This window comes from Neofelis nebulosa, chromosome 6 (genome assembly GCF_028018385.1).
Source record: "Neofelis nebulosa isolate mNeoNeb1 chromosome 6, mNeoNeb1.pri, whole genome shotgun sequence".
In the NCBI taxonomy this organism is placed as follows: Eukaryota; Metazoa; Chordata; class Mammalia; order Carnivora; family Felidae; genus Neofelis; species Neofelis nebulosa.
Window position 1 is genome coordinate 73,181,157 of NC_080787.1, and position 21,021 is coordinate 73,202,177.

At 36.3% G+C, this 21,021-nt stretch overlaps 1 pseudogene; it reads left to right on the forward strand.

Annotated features, from left to right (window-relative positions):
• The first annotated feature begins 10,932 nt into the window (after nt 1-10,932).
• LOC131515430 (zinc finger CCHC domain-containing protein 17-like) lies at nt 10,933-11,689 on the forward strand (annotated as a pseudogene).
• The last annotated feature ends 9,332 nt before the right edge of the window (nt 11,690-21,021 follow it).

Sequence of the window (21,021 nt, forward strand, 5' to 3'; positions counted from 1 at the left end):
ACTTTGTTGACTAATCATCAGTATTTAGAAGTAGCTACAGAACAAGGAAAATACAAACCTTTGCTTTACATGTTACTGATTGTTTACGCTCAGATTTTCAGTTTGATTCTTTTAACAACCCTATGACATATAATCTATTTTTTCAGAAAATCATTAAAAAAACCCTCTAATCATTTAGGTAACTTCTTGAAAATAAAATATTCTGTTTTTACTATGTGCCAGGTAATGTTCCATGCATCTTACACTCATTGACATTTTTCTCCTCACAACATCCAGTGAGACAGGTATGATTAGAATCACTCCCATTTTACAGATAAGAAAACTCAGGCAGAGAGAAGTTAAGTCACTTGCCCAAGGTTAAGTAGTAGAGCTGAGATTTGACAACTAAGGTTTCTAGCCATAGAAACTGAAGTACCATGACAATAAAATGGACGATACTGCGAGGCCGCATCTTTGGTACCACAAAGTACCACATATAAAATGTCAGAATAATACCATATGTTTTCACTCTTATGTGGATCCTGAGAAACTTAACAGAAACCCATGCGGGAGGGGAAGGAAAAAAAAAGAGGTTAGAGTGGGAGAGAGCTAAAGTATAAGAGACTCTTAAAAACTGAGAACAAACTGAGGGTTGATGGGGGGTGGGAGGGAGGGGAGGGTGGGTGATGGGTATTGAAGAGGGCATCTTTTGGGATGAGCACTGGGTGTTGTATGGAAACCAATTTGGCAATAAATTTCATATATTGAAAAAAATAAAAAATAAAAAAATAAAATATCAGAATATTAAATTATAAAATAAAAATCACTGCAATAAAATTAGTTTTGTGTCAGTATACTCTTCACTTCTGTCTTGACTGAGTAATGCACTTTACATTGAAATTAAGGAAACACCATAAGCAGACTTTAAAGCCCTATAAAACTTCCCATTATCCTGGAATTACTTCTACAAAGGACATGGGTTTTGGTCATTTTCTATAATTCAGGAACAAAATTTTCCATGCATAAGAGAGAAACTCAGGCACAAAGAGGGTAAAAGACTTTCCCAAGGTCACCTGGAAATTCAGCATCTGGAGAAAAGCTAGGAATAGAACTGGATTACACAGTACATTCTTCACCTAGTTCTTCCCACGCATTTCCTGCTACAGTAACTCACTTCATAAACATGGTTCTGATGCCCGGCTGTGCTGCCGCCACTGAGCTGACTTACGCCAAATTCTGGAGCTTTGTCACAGCACAGGGAAGTACAAACCAAATTCATGCCGCTGATGAGATCATCCAACATGAAGCACAGATTTACCATAACAGAAGAATACGTGATTCATTTTAAGTCAACCAGAATGTGGGAGAATGCTGTTCTCTTCCTGGTAACCCCACCTGTGGACATGGAGATTGCCTGGAAGTCATTTCACTTCAGTTGACAGTTTTGGCTTTAAAATTAGAGTAGTTTTTCACTTCCCAGACTGATACTTTATATATCTGAAGCATTCTAGTCCCTGTCTGTAACTATTTTGACTTTTCATTTAAATTATGAAATATTTCAACCTCACCTGAAGTTTTTTAAAATATATTGTCAAATTGGCTTCTATACAACACCCAGTGTTCATCCCAACAAGTCTCTTCTTCAATGCCCATCACCCACTTTCCCCTCTCCCTTACCCCCTATCAACACTCAGTTTGTTCTCTGTATTTAAGAGGCTCGTATGGTTTGCCTCCTTCCCTCTGTTTGTAACTTTTTCCCCCTCCCTTCCCCCATGGTCTTCTGTTAAGTTCCTCAAGATCCACATATGAGTGAAAACATATGGTATCTGTCTTTCTCTGACTGACTTATTTCACTTAGCATAATACCTTCCAGTTCCATCCACATTGCTGCAAGTGGCCAGATTTCATTCTTTCTCATTGCCAAGTAGTATTGCATTGTATATCACCTGAAGTTTTAATATCGTTTTCATCTGTGGGAAAGGTGACCTTTAGAAACCTCCATCATTAATCCTACCAAATTCTGATCTCAATTCCATCTCCTCTCAACTCTTAGGTTCTGGGTTAACTAGGCATTAAGCAGTATTATTTCTGTGCTGACTTCGTCAGTGATTTTTTTTTTTTATCATTTCATGTAAGTTTCTTCAGAATTCTATTCTGATTGCCTGATTCCTTTGCATATGACTTCTTTGAATTTAATGTCCTTCTAACCATTATTTACCCAGAAAGTCAGTCAGTCTTTAAATTTCAACAGAGAAGGTCCTTCCTCTATAGATGCATTCCTGAACTTCCAGCCTCTGTATGCCCCTGGACTTTGCACAGCCCTTTATAACTGCACTTTCACATCATTTATTTACCTGTACCTCCCAAATGAGACAAGAATTCCTCTGAGGGAGAAGACTGTGATCCACTCAGCACATATCTAACAGGTTCTGAGGAAGACAAAGTGTCCAATACGTAGTTTTGAATTAATAAATGAGTGAAACTTATTTAAAAAGTCGTTAATTTAGTATAACAAAGTTTTTGCTGAGCCTGATTTTGTAAAAAGTCTGAATTATAGGATATTTTATAAAACAGCAAGTATATTTAAGCAAATATTTCTATTAGCTTCACATATAGTAAATATTTTTTTAAGTTTATTTATTTTGAGGGGGGAGGGACAGAGAGAGAAGAAGAAAGGATCCCAAGCAGACTCCACAGCACAGAGCCCAATGTGGGGCTTGAAATCACAAACCATGAGATCATGACCTGAGCTGAAGTTGGATGCTTAACCAACTAAATGACCCAGGTGTCCCTTAAATATAGTAAATATTATAAGATAAAACTAAGGCTACCTAATCAGCAATATGCAGGAAAATTTCTAACAAGTCACAATTCATATACATTACAAACTACCAGGTCAGTAATGCAAAAGTCATTTTATATAGAAAAAAGAATTTGCTGATCCCTAACGGGAGATACATAGACATAGAATCCTTGATTTCCTGAGACATGTAGCTTTAAAATCTATTCATATTACTTGCATTCCAAAACCTTAATGGTTGGTGAGAAAGCAACTATTTAAATTTAAATTTTTTTTAATGTTTATTCATTTTTGAGAGAGAGAGAGAGAGAGAGAGAGAGGCAGAGCGTGAGCAGGGGAGGGGCAAAGAGAGAGGGAGACACTGAATCTGAAGCAGGCTACAGGCTCTGAGCTGTCAGCACAGAGCCTGATGCGAGGCTCAAACCCATGAACCCTGAGATCATGACCTGAGCTGAAGTTGGATGCTTAACCAACTGAGCCACCCAGGCGCCCCTAAATATTTTTATTCAAGAGGTGTTATAGATTTTCACAACAAGAATCATATTCATGAAAAAAAACTTCCATGTGAAGGGAATTTACTACAATTCTCTTTCACTATTCCATATGGTCTAGTGCTATGTTCTGTATGATGAGGGCATTTCTAAATTGAAGGGAAAGCAAGAAGTTGTATATAAGCTCATTTGACCCCATAAAGGATTTAAAAAATGTTTAGTGTCAGCTGCAAATCTGTTTGAGATGCCAAGCTTTTTAGAGAATCAATTCTAGTAAGGGGTTAGAGAAAAAGAAAGAAAGAAAGAAAAGATAAAAGCAAAATGTGAAATAATCTATTGCCATCATTAATTTCAGACTGGCCAAGTCACTGACAAAGTTGCCCAAGTATTTGAAGAGTCTTAACGTGACAAGCAAAATGATGCAGTTCTGAAAGACAGTGTCATCTCGTATGAATTTAATTTGCTTTTGGGGGAGTGCCTGTATATTGCTGTTCAGGGTCCTAGAAAAGAGTAAACATACCTAAACCTGCATGGAAGAGATCATTCACCTCACCTAGGTAAGTAATTTACTTGATGGAATAGATTTTTCATCTTTTCACTAAACACACAATTTAGTTCCGGTATCTTCTGTTTTGCATGTTTTCTTCAGTAGTTGGTTACCAGCACATGAAAAAATAAATTAAATTCTATGTATTTATAATACATATTCAAAATAACCCACCATAATACCCCTGAGCATATTTAAAAGAGAAAGATACAAAATCACATATAAACAGGGAGGAAGTACTAGATTTTTCATCCTTTTCATTTTACATAAGAAGCTTATGTAATGTTTTTAAAATTATGTAACATCAGCTACCACCTAATCTGGTTTTCTTAGTATCTACTCTGCTTTGAGCATTTAGTATTTTTTTGTATTTTTCTCTCTTTTCCTCATACTTACTGTGTCTTTATTACATGTATATTTTAACCTATAATTATGAGCTTGTATTACATGTATGCCTACAAGCTGTTGGCAATAGATGTCTTTTAATAAGTCAAAATAATAAATAAAATTTGTTCTTACTTTTGCTGACTCTTCTGATCTCATTTTCTGCAATCGCAACTTTTATTATTACTAATATTAATAATAATAACTGCTTTCTCCCTCACTCCAAGAAAGTAATAATAATGTGAATGTTGTATCATATTTTCAAAAATCCAGAAACATGGTTGAAATAAGTGAACAATTCAAATGTAATCTTGATGAACAGTTCCTTCAAGTCTAAAATCTCTTTGGAAATAAGAATGAATTATGTGTCAATGTAGAAGCAATTATTGTCCTTTTTTCTTTATCTTACAGAATTTTTGAATATAAACCCAAACTCTCTTTCTTTGCTGTTATGAAGACATGGATTTTATCTTCATGCACAAGGAATATGGCAATAACACACTATATATGTAACTCATTGCACATTATTAATCTCTGCTCAAATCTCACCCTTTTCCAAGTAATCTTTCCACTTTAAAATCTCATTATTCATTTGTATAACTCTAGCAATTCATTTATATAGCTATAGTAATAGCCTAACCTCTGTATGCTTATACACATATGCTTACATCACTATAGATTTCATTAGAATTTGGGACTAGGGGCATAAAGAGTCTTTTATACCTCTTATATTTATATCTTTCTTAACACAGCTCCTATGAATTTATTTTATGATTCCTTTTTTTTAATGTTTATTTATTTCTGAAAGAGGGGAAGAGACAGAGTGCAAGCAGGAAGCGGGGGATGGGCAGAAAGAGAGGGAGACACTGAATCTAAAGCAGGCTCTGGGCTCTAAGCTGTCAGCACTAAGCCCGATGTGGGGCTTGAAATCATGAACCGTGAGATCATGACCTGAGCCAAAGTTGGAAGCTTAACCTACTGACCCACCCAGGCACCCCTAATTTCTTAATGTAGAACCATAGCTTTTTTCTAAATTATGAGAGCACTTTTATGACTTTAATTTTTTGGTTCTTCATCTACCTCACCTAGAAGGCAGAGACACTGACTAATATTTTCTTAACAGTTAAGCAACTCCCTACCTCGGAGCTGATTAATCTGAGCTGCATATATGGAGATATTTATCTGACTGAATGAGAGAGTTTCCATAAACAGAGCAGCCTCACCTTTGTTTTATCAAAAATACTGCCATTTGGGCAGAAGGGAGTGGTGAGCAATGGAACGACTGAAATAGTTGGCAACAAACATTGTCTGCTGCTGGCGGAGGAGCCCAGGTTAGGTACTCAGGTGCCTTCAGCCAGACAAAAGCTGAAGGGGAGAGGAGTTGTGACAACTGAATCCCTCATGTCAGTTATCATTTTTGCAGCTACCCTCAAAACCATGAGTGTATAAGTAACTCATATTTATCAAATCTATATTCTAAATCATATACAAAAATCAGTTTTTCTCTTCTCCCTTGTAATTCAAATGCTCCTGCAATGTCAACCTTCATATGCATAAATATTATCATAGTAAAGTTCCACAGCACAGTGAACTGTATTTAATAGTACGTTTCCTGGGGTCACCTGGGTGGCTCAGTTGATTAAGCTTCTGACTCTTGTTTTGACTCAGGTCATGGTCTCACGGTTCATGAGTTTGAGCCCTGTGTCGGGCTCTGTACTGATGGCACAGAGCCTACTTGGGATTCTCTCCCTCCCTCTCTCTCTGCCCCTTCCCCACTTGCTCGCTCGCTCTCTCTCTCTCTCAAAATAAATAAATAAACATTTAAAAATTTTTAAAATGGTTTGTTTTCTATTAATTTCCATTTTATTTTTATTTATATATTTTGACAGACAGAGCACGTGAGATCATGACCTGAGCCAAAACCAAGAGTCAGAAGCTTAACTGACTGAACCATCCAGGTGCCCTGTTAATTTCCATTTTTAGCAAATGGTAACTCTTCATCAATTTTGTGAATGCTATAACCTAAAGTGTGTATATAAGAGGATACAGACTTGAAGAGAATTGATTTATGGCTCAGGCATGAGGAGGTCTCAGCAGCCAGCCAAATGTACAATGGATGGCAGCTTTGAGGCCTCACATGGCAAAGGAGATTGTCACAGGTCACTACATCAAGTGGCCATACACAGACACACAGAACACTGGCATCTGAATATTTACCCTCTAGGCAAGATGAATCTGAGGTATTTTCTCTGGAATATTTAAAGTGCAGATGGTCATAGTAGAAATTGGCACAGGACTGAAAATAGGAATTAATTGACAGTCAGCCTTTAAGTTTGTCAAACACTCAGACTTCCTTGCCCATCTCACAGGCCAAATTCTAATAGCCAAGCAGGCCTTAAGCACTTAGCCAGAGTTTCCAACATTTCTCTTCAGAGGAACTTAATAGGAACAGAGAAAAAATCTCCACACCTCTGGCTGTATCTACCTAAATGGAATCTGGTTTGTCACAAGGCTTCACTCAGGTACCTGATCCCTTTCTTAATGTCTCACATTTAAACATAAGGAAAATTAAGAATAACCACTATTTGAGGAGAGTTTTTAACTAAAGAGAGAGCCTAAATAATAAAGGAACAAATGAAGTCATGGAGGGAAGTTGAGTGAGAAAGATATTCCTTCCACAAACAAGAACAAGTTGCTATGTGTATTAGTTTTCTATTGCTGTGTAATAAATTACCACAAACCTTCATTTTAAAACAACACAAGTTTATTATCTTACAGTATCTCTGCTCAGACCCTTGCAAGGCAGCAGTCAGGTGTATTCCAGGTAAGGGTTCTCATTTGAAGCTCAGACTCCACTTCCGCTAACTGGTTGGTGAAAAGAATTCACTGCCTTGTGGTTTATAGGACAGAGATCCCTGATTTTTTTTTCCAGCCATAGGCCAGGAACTACTCTCATTTCCTGGAGAGCACCCGAAAGTTCCTTACCAGGTGGCCTCCATAACCTGCTTACAACATGAATGTTACTTGCCTCTAGACCAGCAAGAATACAGCTCTCTGATTTCTTCTACCACTGACCAATGGGTTCTCTTTGAAGGACTCAGCTGATTACCTCAAGCCTATCCACTACAAATTTTCCTTTTAATTAAGTCAAAGTCTACTGATCAATAACTTAATTACTTATTCAAAATCCTTTCTTTCATGACATGTGCTATAGTAAAGAAAACAAAACACCATCATAATCATAGTTTCCTCCTTCATTCAAGAGGACTTAATTATTTAAAGTGTGTACATGAGAAGCCAAGAATTTTGGAAGCCATCTTAGAAATCTGCCCACCATACCTTGGAAAATAAAAATATCAGAAACCAAGAAATAACTCTTTATAACATAAAATATAATTGCTGAAAAAATGCAATAGAAACATTGAAACACAATATTAAGGAAATAGAATATGCAGAAAGAGAGAAGGAAGAGAGAGAAAGAGATAGAACACAGAAAACTATGAGCAGAAATGAAGAAAATTAGAAATATAATGTAAAAATTTAATATTCAACAAATTAGAGTTCTATAGAGAATAAATAAAATTCAAAGGAAGAGAGTATTAAAGAAAGAAACCAGGAGAATTTCTATGAAATACAAAACATTTATTTCTAATTGAAAACACCTACCAGCACCCAGGAAAAACAATAAAAACAGATCCATACTAGAGCACACATTATAAGGTTTTAGTAGGAAATAGAAAACTCTAAAGTCTGGAGATTTAAAAGAAACAAGTCATGAACAAATGAACAAGACTGATATTTCTCACAAGGAGCACTAAATGTTAAATGGCATCGGAATGGGGTGGCTGGTTGGCTCAGTGGGTTAAGCATCTGACTTTGGTTCAGGTAATGATCTCATGGTTCAGGAGTTCTAGCCCCACATCCAGCTTTGTGCTGACAGCTCCGACCCTGGAGCCTGGAGTCTGGAGTCTGGTTCCCATTCTGTGTCTCCCTCTCTCTCTTCTCCAACCCCTCTTGCACTCCCTCTCTCTCTCTCTCTCAAAAATGAAGAAACGCTAAAAAGAAGTAATGAAAATAAATGACATCAGAGCAAGTTCTTTAATATTCTGAGGGAAAATGCTTTTCAAATGGAAACTCTACCCAGTCAAACCCTCATCACATGTGAGGATAGAAGAACACCAGACATTTTCATATGTGCCAAATTTCCACACATTTACCTCCCATGACACCTTTCTTTCTTGAGAAGTCCTGAAAAACATTCTTCAGCAAATTCATGAGTAAATCAAGAAGAGAAAGACAGGATTCAGGAAATGTAGGATCAAATGAGGAAGACAGTAAAGAGAGACCTCAATGTGACACCTTTGAAACTGCTGGAAACAATCTAGACTATGGGAAATGAATAGAGAGCTACAAAGGGAAAGATATAAATTAAAAATATTGAGACAGCAAAGTGGGCATCTGGGAAGTAGGGCAATTATTGCACAAGAGAAAAACCTCCCAAGTGAGGGTTTGCCACATGGTGCCACATGGAGACTCTGGTGGAGTGGTATTTACATAAACATTGATGAAAGCAACGATCATTGGTTTAATATCAGTGTTGGAAGGGATAAAGTTGAGAGAAATGAAGGAGTGGTGGGGACATTTAAAAAGCTAAATTTTCCTTTTTACTGTAGAAATTCGAATGGTATAATCTAAAATTCACCAATCCAAAAAAATTATTCTTAAAAGAATATATTTTAGAAAAATATCAAAAGAAACTGCTGAATTAAGATTTGCCCTCTACAAAAGGGCATAGGATGGGAACTGCTCTTTCCCATTGTTAGCTTTATATTACTATTTGATTTGTTCTAGTAATGTGCTATTACATTTTTAACTTCTTAACCATATAAAAACATCATCTGCAGTTGTTTGTTGGGTCATAATTGAGTTTCAGATTTTTTTTAGAAAAAAACAATATTGCAATGTTTTATTAAATAAACACAGAAAGCTAAGCTTTTAACATGTATGTATAACTTTACCCTCCTGTAGCATTTACCCTCCCCAAAAACTAACAAATTGAAACTTCTTGATTTGTTTTTCTGGTGATAATTATTGTCTTTAAGTATTTTGATTAACTGTATTAAATAATGCCTACTTTTGTAGCTTGGGTGGTACTAAAGCATTTTCACTTTTATGATGCTAGTTATCCTTCCAATAATCCTGTGATAAAAGCAGAGTAAATACTCATTAAATATTCATAATAATTATTAATATTACATATTCATTCTATTTTATACATTAGGTTCATAGAGTTAAGTACATACTCAGAATCATGTCTTTTCTTGGAAACAATATTCTAACAGCATAGTGTATTGCTCATCACACCACACTGTTTCCTGTGTTTTAGGATATAATACTTGTTTTTACTTTGTAATTTCCTGACCCAGTCCCATTTTGATAATCATGGTATTTTGTTTATCTAAGTGACGTTTTTTATTTCAAATATACCACTATGCATATCCACCCAATGTCATTGTGAAAGGTAATTTCCTTGTTTTTGTATAATTGTAGATAGAAAATAGGCTTTTAAATATACATATATACTAATAATGCATTTACAATTTTACTTAAACTTTGTGCAAAAAAAGTGCATGAATCTATTATTTATTTATTCTACAGAGATATACTGCATGCCTCTTAAAAGAAATGCAAACACCAAAAGGGTCCACATATGAAAATCAAGAAAATAGGAGGTGAGCATTAGCTAACTGGACATTCCTTCACTCTTTCCATGCTTCTTTTCAGAAAACAACCACACCTCTCATTCTGTCCTTAGGACATTACAAGAGACTTGTACTGAGACCTATTGGTTCTGTCTTTAGAGAACCACCAGATAATGAGATTTCTTTTGGAGCCATTTTATCTTTTCAAATGAACCCAGACATCAGTTAAGAAAGGAGGGAGATGAAAAGTAGACTTCAGTTAGCGAAGAGAAAAGATGATGACTCCAGCAGAAAGGAAAAGTAGTTCACTCCTTCTCAGGCAAAATCAGTGAGGGTTTGGGATGGTCATAAAGGCATCCTAGCATCACACAGGCAACCAAACAGCAAGTACATAGTGATTCCAAGATGGATCCCAGAAGAACAATTCCATTTATCGCATGAGAACTTTAGGGAGCCAAAACACCACACAAGTCTGTACAGGAAGCTCCCCCACATCCTTAGGCCCTGTAAACTACTTTTCAGATACAAAATACATATATATCCAAAATTTGGCACCATAGATGAAGTTGGCTTGCCAATTTCATAAAGAACAGATGAATTGATGTTGTTTTACTTTAATTAAATGTAGTTAATATAACTCTGGCAATAATTCCTGTCCAGTGTCTCAGCTACTTCCAGTAGTGCCAAGGAAAAGGAGATATGCCAACACAGCCATATTCTATAAAGCTGGTTACTTAGAAAATAGTTACAAACAACAACAAAAAACTGCAATGACACAAATCCTATTGAGAAAACTTTGTTCATCTATCTGTTTAACAAACATTTATTGAGTACTGCCGAATTGTCAAATAAAAGCGCCAAATAAAGCCTGGGTTTTGGCATTTCATGCAATGTTGCGGCCAGGAGACTGGGAGTTGACACAGACACTTGAATTACTTTTAGCAGAAGAGAAATGGAGGAGCCATAGAACATTAAAGATGAGGAGGACCCGAGACCACGGAGAACTTGCCTGCTCTCCACACTATTTTACAAGAAGAGGTTGCTATGGCAACAGACTATGAACACTTTCTCAAAATCCCACGCTGTGGGAAGCAAGATCTGTTCCATCAAACTCACATGTCATCCTGTCCTGCCCATCCATGTCATCATGTCACATATCTCCAGCCCTCTGAGATAGTAGATGTCAGAGAAAAGGTGTGCATGAAGCTTATTGGCTGAGAGATGAAAATGATAGAATAAAAGTATCCCTCTCCATGAAAGCTGTTAACCAAAGGGCTGAGAAAGACCTCAATCCCAGCAATGCTATCACTGAGCAAGAAGAGAGACAGAGGTGGCCCTTCCATGATTCCGTGGGACAGATCATCTTCAAGGCTGTCCTGAACACCACCTGCAAGAAGTGTGGCTATAAAGACCACTTTGCAAAGGATTGGTTTGTGCAACAAGGAGGGACCAAACATTCTCTGATACCTGATGAGGAAGAGGAAAAGGAAGAGCCAAAGTCAGCAGAGTTTGAGAAGTGTGACCCCATGAGGAATTCTTCTCGAAAAATAAAGAAACTCCTTAGTTTCCTTCACTCAGTGAGACCTGTCCTCAGTTTGGAGAGTAACAGGGACTAACTCCTGTGGCTGCTGGAAAAGAAGAAAAAGAAACATAGACAAGAAGTCATCCTACTGACAGTTCAGACTCTGAGAGTGATACAAGCAAGAGGGCAAGGCACACATCAAAAGCCAGCAAGGCAGTGAAGAAGAACAAGAAGAAGAAAGAGAAGCAGCAGCACAAGGTGTGAGAGTGGAAAGAGTAGAGGGAATGGTTGAGAGAAGAAGGAACAAGGAGCCTTGTTCCTTGAAGCCCTGGCTCCTGGAAAGACCCAATAGTGAGAATATGGTCACTCACCCCATTGACTTCTCTCCCATGGGAGATGGCTTCTCTTCTTGGAGCAAGTAGTTTGGGAGGTAGATGTCAAAAGCATTTGTCTGAATTTATCATTTATCATCTTAATTTATCATTCCTGGTCTCTTTGCAAGTGACCACTGGATCCCATCCATTCATTCACTCAATTCCTTCATTCAGGAGGAGGTCCTATTACCCTCTCCAGCTTCCACTGCCAGAGCCAGATTCCTGTACAGAAGTCCATGCTAGAGCCACAGGTACTGCTGTGCAGGCAAGTCTGGCTATAGCTGGAGAACAGTGATTGGCCCCTCCCTGTTCAGTCAGCCCTGGGCTAATTGGTGAGTAATCTCTGCAGCATCGAACACAGGGGCAGAGGGAGACCAGCCATATGAGGGAGAACATGGTAAGAAATGGTGTTCACTTTTTCCATTCCCCTAACATTATTCTACTGTGCTCGAAATGACAGCCAAAAAAACATTGTTTTCAATTCCTGAACTTGTATGTGACATTCTGCCAGACCACTGAACTAGATAGCTCAAGCCAAGATCATTGCTTTACTTTGTGTTTACTACTGTGTGAGTCGCTTGGTTCCACGTGAGGTCTTTGCTTCAATTCCTGGCAATACATAGAAAAAAAAGGTGGGGGGGCAAATAAAAGGCATAATTCTTGCCCTCAACAAGTTGTTTAGAGAAGAAAGGATCATAAATTTAGAAAACAATCCAGTTAGATTAATGATGAAAGAAGGTGGTATTTGGTGAGAAGGCAGCTGAGCAGGGCTTCTGTTTCAGGGTAGGACCATGGAAGTCATCCTAGTGGAACTTGCCTTGAATCGAATTTTGAAAGTGAAGTAAAAGCTTGATTCCAAATTGAGTGGAAAAAAACCAGAATGAGTAACTTGTTAGAATTATGTTTAGTGCACATAACAAAGAGTCAACCAGCATAGCTTAAACCTATATGTTTTTTCCCCCCATAATAAACATTCCTTAGTGGGAACTTTAAGGCTGGTGCAGCTGCTCAAGGAGTTGATGAAGAATTCAAGTTCTGTTTAGCTTCTTTCTCTACCAGTCTCAGTGGGTAGCTTTTATTCTCTTGGGCACAAGATAGCTGTTGTACCTCCAGGTATCGTGTATGCATGTTAATCAGAAAGAAGAGGAGAAAGGTGAAGGTGTCTGTTTTTATCAGAACAGTAGCTTTTCCAAAAGTCCTACCTAGTAGACTTTAGCTGTTTTATTATGGGCCAAAATTTGATCACATGGCCATCCCTAAAGGCACAGGAGTCTAGGGAGGTAAGTATTTTTAACTTGACACATCGCCTTCCCAAATAAAAATGAGGTTATGCTAGTAATAAGGAGAAAATAGATGTTATATAGGAAACTACCACCAGGATTTCTGCTTTGAGATGATAAAGTAGTTGTAATTTTCCCTATTCTAGCTACCAAGTAAAACCAAAAACCTTATACATTATACAAAACATGTGTGTTTTCTTACCAAAATGAAATCAAAGGAGAAATCAACAAAAGAAAGATCATAAGAAAATATTAAAACACATGACAATTCTGGAAAACTAAGTTAATATTATTCAATTACCATTTTGTTTTTAATTTGTTTATCAAGGAGAAAAGTCTCCCCACTATAAAACTAAAAAAAAAAATTAACATTAAGGAACTAAATCCCAAGATACATGAGAAGATAGTAAGGATATTTGTAGTAGGTACTTAATTGTCCCAGAGTATGACTGATAAGTGGATGGATGGATGGATACCCCTTCACATTGTACTATTACCTTGTGCTTATGTATATTTTTTTCTGCTCAGTTGTTTATAAGTTCTCTGGAAGAACAACAGCTTTATGGAGAAATCTTGTCTCTTTCTTCTTTATTACAAATGTCTCGATACGGCGGTCACTTAAAAATTAAAATTGAGTTGAATAATTAATTAATTCATTCATTGATCATTTAAATGAATTAGTTTCTAGCCATAAATAATTCATTTATGAATAAACCAATTCAAGTTGATGAGCCAATTACCGCTAAAGCACTGCCATGTTTCATAAATTATTTTACTCTTTGTGAATAGCTTTTCAGAAAGGACACACAGGTGAAATGGATGAAAATTAACACCAAGCAAAAGAAGCCAACAAATGTGCCAAACACAGGCATTTACAATTAAATGTAAAGCTTTCTGAGAGTAGGGCCAGACATATACACACATGGTCAAACAAATTTTATTATTTAAGAAAAGAATAATACTGTCCTCAGATTTTCTATGAATAAATCAAATGGTAACTGCCAAATGAAAGTGTATATTCCAGATATGATGATGGAAGCATATGATTAGATCACATGAAGGGACAGTGTTGTAGGCTCTGCTGGTCAGAGCACATGTGGAACATGGTGATCATTTTTGGCACCTCATTTAAAGATATATACTAATATATCTTTGAGTGTGCTTTAGGGGAATGTGAGCTAAATGGTAAAAGGTCTTGAACTATATCATTCAAGCAATGGTTGAGAGATTAGTGAAAAGAAGAGAAATCTGTGGGAAAGCACACAAATTGTCTAAATACTTGAAGGGCATTCAAGTAAATGAGGGAGAAAACTCTGAAGAAGACTAACTCATAATGACATGGTAGGGACACCACACCATTAGGTTCAATATCAGTAAGAGTTCCTAATGGCTGTAACATCTCGAAATCAGGTATACTTCCCTTGAGAAGTGAGCAGGTAAGCATTAGCCAAGGATGTTAACAGAGAGATTCCTAGAGAAGTAGGAGGTTGAGTCAGATTACTTCCTAAGGCCATTTCAACACTTAGATTCGATTATGAGTTTAAGGTACAACTCACTGGTAGATTTTCATCAATTCTACTGTATGATTTTACTCAATTCTATATGCCAATGATAACTTCTATTTGACCTAAATTAAGACTGAAATTTGCAACTTTTTAATGGAAGACAATTAATTGGGTCACCCAAGATTCAAACCTAAGGCATGGGTTTCATAAAAACTGTTTCAAATAATTCAACCAATATGGCTTATATTCAAGAGGGGTCATATTTTTTATCTAAGATTTACTGGCAATGATGGCTGTAGTACATAATTCTGTCCTATTTTTGTTTAAGAAGGTATAATTCTCATTAATAGTCTATTTTAGGCAGAAAAGTATTCAAAGATGTATATCTGCATCTACAAAGACAGGTCATTTTTAAAAACATAAAAATGGGGGCACCTAGTAGCTCAGTCTGTTAAGTATCCAACTCCTGATTTCGGCTCAGGTTATGATCTCACTGTTGGTGAGACTAAGCCCTGCATTGGGCTCTATGTTGACCGTGCAGAGCCTGCTTAGGATTCTCTCTCTCCCTTTCTCTGCCCCTCCCCTGCTCATGTCATGTGCGCACTCACTCTCTGTCTCTGTCTCTCTCTCTCTGAAAATAAGTAAGTAAGTAAGTAAATAAATAAATAAATAAATAAATAAATAAACATTTAAAACAAACATAAATTGGGGCACCCAGGTGGCTCAGTCGGTTAAGCATCCAGGCTCAGGGCATGATCTCACAGTTCACAAGTTCAGGCTCCACCTTGGCCTCTGTGCTGACAGCTCAGAGCCTGGAGCCTGCTTCTGATTCTGTGTCTCCCTGTCTCTCTGTCTCTCCCCCACTCACGCTCTGTCTCTCTCTCTCTCCCAAAAATAAACACCTAAAACATTTTTAAATAAAAAAAAATTTAAAAACATAAATTGATAATGGTATGTAAATGTGTTAAGACAGAATAAGACAGAAGGTATGTCTCTTCAAACAATTCTTAGAAGAATTTATGTGAACAAATTATAAAATAAAAGACAACCATTTTTATACAGCTTATGCTCTACAGCCAGAGGGTACTTGCCTTCATTTTAAAAATTATGTATTTTGCAAAATGTAATTATACTTGTAATTATGAATGGCAATATAAACTGAAGTATTAACAATATCAGCAACAACAACAGCAGAAAATGGGAGTCCCGGGCATTCAGGCCTCGCTATCTGGCTCCTTACAGGGCAACTATAAATGCTATGTAAACACCGGTGAAATGAATGACAGGAAGTCTCACACTCAAGAATTGCATGCCCAATGTAGCAGGGAGTTCCAGTTTTCACTCCTTTACGTCTTATTTCCACATGTGGCCTCTGGAATAACCAAGTTAAAAGACCAGAGCCTCTGGATGAACACTACAACTTATGCCCAATGCACAATGTATAGCTTCAGGAGCTATCTCTTTTCTTAACAGCTTTAGAGACAGAAACACTAAAAAAAAAAAAAAAAAAAAAAGTAGGTGGTATTTAACCTCAAGAAAATCATGATTCTTGACATTTTTGTTACTAAGAGACTCTGAAACTTGGGGAACCATTCTCTGGTAAGGGAGTTATGTTCCTTTATGAAGCCCTAGAGATAAATTTCAAGGTTCTTTAAAATTTGTCAGGTATTTGGGGAAACATATGAGTGAACCCACATTTTCTCTTACATCTTCAAAGAACAAGAAAAAAATGCCTAATGAGTTCTTTTTTGATGCTTAAGCAGAAGATTTAAGAAATACATAAGAAAAGCAATATGTGTTCATGAAACTTTTATTTTTTTATTTTTTTTAGCAATTTTTATTTTTATTTTTTATTTTTTTCTTGTGTTTTTTTTTATTTTAGCCATTCTGACAGGTGTGAGGTGATATCTCATTGCAGTTTTTTTATTTTTATTTTTATTTTTTTTTCAATATATGAAATTTATTGTCGAAACTGTTTTAAAATAAAGGATTTCCTGAGAATGTGACTGCAGAATGTCTTCCAACCACTTTCCTGAAAAAAAAAAATTGCTTCATGCACTGCTGACAAATTGATTACACAAAGATAGAGGGAGTCAAAAAGAAATTTCTTATTGCTTTTGATAAAACTCACTGAAAGTATTGAACTTAGAGACAAGACACTTTAAAACTCAAGGCAATCTTGCTTGATGAGAAAAGCCTAGTTGAAGGGGAAGAAATACAGTATTATTATCTAGTACAAACCATCTGTGTGAAGTTGGGAAAAGATACTTAATATCCCTGTGACCAGGGCTACTCAGCCACAAGTAATCATAATGACTGCTGCTACTGAGTTTGTCCTTGCTGTGTTGGATGCTTTACTCAGCTTCCTTTTCTGGTCTGGTGAAGCTGAGTATATTATTTAACTCCAATCTTCAATTTCTCACTGAAGCAAAGTTAATGATAGTTGCATACTTGTAAAGATCAAATGGGATAATGGGATAAGGTATTTAGCACTTAGCATACACAGTGCCTGGTATAGAATAACTATTTTATAAATGTTTGCTTATTACTATTACCTCTTGAATGATAGCCTACACATAGGTATTATTTAAAGATGGGCATCAGGGGCGCCTGGGTGGCTCAGTTGGTTAAGCGTCCGACTTCGGCTCAGGTCACGATCTCGCGGTCCGTGAGTTCGAGCCCCGAGTCGGGCTCTGGGCTGATGGCTTGGAGCCTGGAGCCTGCTTCCGATTCTGTGTCTCCCTCTCTCTCTCTGCCCCTCCCCCGTTCATGCTCTGTCTCTCTCTGTCTCAAAAATATATAAACGTTAAAAAAAAAATTTTTTTTTAAGTAAAAAAATAAATAAATAAAGATGGGCATCACAGTAAAGTAATGGAATAGATTAGATGCCATAAATTTTATAAGCTGGCTAACATGTTTTGTTTGGCAGACTATATAATATTCGGCCCACAGAATGTTTTCATTTTTAATATTTGAATTATTTCTCATGTATAAAAATAGACTTCACAAACCAATCTTTCATTAGAAATGTAAAATACCTGATTATTTTTGGCCTACCTACCCACATGACAGCTATGAGGATAAACTTGGAGCTGTACTTTTTAACAAAGGTTCTCATTTGCCGTGGCTTCTACTTTTACTGTTTTCTCCACAATAATAAGAACAAAATAAATATAATTTATCATGGTGCCTGCAAATTTGTTGACCACTATTATTATTTTTCTTAGATTTTCTTCCATAGACCAGTGGTGCCCTCCTTTTGACTGAAGTACACACACTTGCTCCTTTTGTCTGAACTATTGAGGTAAATGAAATAAAAGTTGTTTTTCAAGTGTGTGCCATTGGTTGGAATGCATATTACGTCACCCCTTTCTGGAATGTTTCCTTTATAAACATAAAATAATAAATAAAGCATAAATATGTACATACATATTTGAACTAATGGGATGCTGTGCTTAATAACTCCTGAATAGAAAATGCTAATGATACTCAAAATGCCATCCAAATGTACTCAACTTAGATAAATATTCTAAGTAAATTTGTGGGTGTGTTTATTGAGATATAATAGGCAGGTATTAAGGAGGGCACTTGTGACAGGCGCTGGGTGCCGTTATAAGTGATAACTCACTCAATTCTACTCCTGAAACTAATATTACACTATATGTCAACTAACTAGAATATAAATAAAAACTTGAAAAAGAAAAAAAATTTAGAAAGAGAGATAATCGACATATACCATTGAGTAAATTTAAGGTGTATAATGTGTGGATTTGACACACATATACATTACAATACGATTACCACTGTAGTCTCCATCACATCACATAATTTTTATTTCTTATTTGTGGTTGAGAATATAACTGCAAATATACCCTTGGACCAACATCTCCCCAGTTCCTCCAGCCCGGTACCAGCTACATAACCACTATTCTACTCTATGTTTCTATAAGTTTAGCTTTTTTAGATTCCCATATAAGAGATATCACACAGTATTCACCTCTCTCTTATTTACTTTATAAAATGCCTCCAAAATTCATACATGCTATCACAAATGGCAGAATTTCCTTCTTTCTCATGGCTGAATAATATTCCATCACATATTTACGTCCAATCCTCTTTATCCATTCATCTATTGATGGACCCTTAAGTTGTTACCATATTTTGGCTATTGTTAATAAAGCTGTAGTAAATACGGGAGTACAGATATCTTTTTGATATCCTGCTTTCATTTTCTTAGGATATATACTCAGAAATGGGAATGCTGGAACAAATAGGGTTTCTACTTTAAATTGAGGAAGATCCATACCGTTTTCCAAAGTGGTTGCACCCATTTACATTCCCACCAGCATCCTTAGGGGCTCTCTTTTCTCCACACCCTCACCAACACTTGTTACCTCTTGTTTTTTATTTGGTTGGTTTTTTGTTTTGATAATAGTTGTTTTAATAAATTTAAAAAATTAAATGTTTATTTATTTTTGAGAGAGAGGGAGAGAGATGGAGTGCAAGTGGGGGAGGGAAGAGAGAGACATAGACACAGAATCTGAATCAGACTCCAGGGACCAGCTGTCAGCACAGAGCCCACTGTGCGGCTCAAACCCAGGAATCAAATCATGAGATCATGACCTGAGCTGAAGTCAGATGCTTAACCGACACAGCCACCCAGGTACCCCATAATAATAGTCATTTGAATGGGTGGGGAGATGGCATCTCATAGTGGTTTTTATGTGCATTTTCCTGATGATTTGTAATATTGAACAACTTTTCACATACCTGTTGGTCATTTGGACGTCTTCTTTGGAAAAATGTCTGTCTGTTCCTCTGCCCATTTTTTATTTGCGTTGTTCCTTTATTTTTGTTTTTGATTTTGGTTTGTGTGTTTGTTTGGTAGTTGAATTGTATGTGTTCTTGATATATTTTGGAAATTAACCCTTTATTAAATACATGGTTAGCAAATATTTTCTCCTATTTTGTAACCCACTATTTCATTTTGTTGATTATTTTTTTGTTGGGCAAATCTTCTTAGTTTAATGTAGTTGTCTCCCCTTATTGATTTTTGCTTTTGTTGTACTTTTGGTGTCATATCCAAAAAATCTTTGACAAGTGTCAAGAAGCATTTTCACTATGTTTTCTTCTAGGAGTTTATGATTTCAGGTCTTGTTTTTAAGTCCTTAATCCATTTTGAGTTGATTTTTGTGAGTAATGTAAGGAATCCAATTTCATTTCACTTTTCTGCATATGATTATCTATTTTTCTCACCATCATTTATTGAAGAGACTATCCTTTCCCCATTGAATATTCTTGACTCAATTGTCAAATATTAGTTGACAACATATGCAGGGTTTATTTCTAGGATCTTAGTTCTGTTCCATTGATATATGTGCCAATTTTTATGTCAGTATCATCCTGTTATGATTACTATAGCTTTGTAGTATACTTTCAAATCAGAAAGTGTAATGCTTTTAGCTTTGTTCTTCTATCTCAGGATTACTTTGGCTATTTAGGATCTTTTGTGGCTGCATATTAATTTTAGCATTGTTTTCTCTTTCTGTGAAAAATGCCATTGGAATTTTGACAGAGACTGCATTAAATCTATAGATGGCTTGGGAAGTATGGACCTTTAATAGTATTAGTTCTTCCAATCCGTGAATATATCATATTTTTCCATTTGTGTCTTAATTCAATTTCTTTCATCAACGTCTTATAGTTTTCAGCATACAGAACTTCCTCTGGTTGAATTTCGTCCTAATTATTATATTGCTTTTAATTATATTGTAAATGGGAAGTGTTAATTCCTTTTTCAGATATCTTGTTGTCAGTGTATAGAAACATAACTGATTTCTGTATGTTGGCTGGATATCCTGCAACTTTACTAGATTCACTGACTGAGTTCTTTAGTGGTGTCTTTAGGATTTCTATACATAATATCATATCATCTGCAAATAAAGAAAATGTTACTTCTTCCTTTCTTTTTTTAACGTTTATTTCCTTATTTTGAGAGAGAGGGAGAGAGAGCAGGGGAGGGGCAAAGAGAGAGAAAGAGAGAAAGAATCCCAAACAGGCTCCATACTACCAATGTGGAGCCCAACCTGAACTGAAATCAAGAGTTTGTTGCTTAACTGACTGAGCCACCCAGGTGCCCATACTTCGTCCTTTCTTATTTAGATCTTTTTTCTTTTTGTTGCCTGTTATAGCAAGGACTTTCAGGATTATGGTTGAATAGGACTGGTGAGAGTAGGACCCTTGTCTTGTCCCTGATCTTAGAAGAAAAGCTTTTAACCTTTCACCATTAAATGTGATGTTAGCTGTGGGTTTGTTGTATATGATCTTATGTGGGATATGTTTCTTGTATAATTAAATTGTTGAGGGGTTTTAGATGCTGTATTTTGTCAAATACTTTTTCTGTATTTATCGAGATGATTTTTGTCCTTTATTTTATT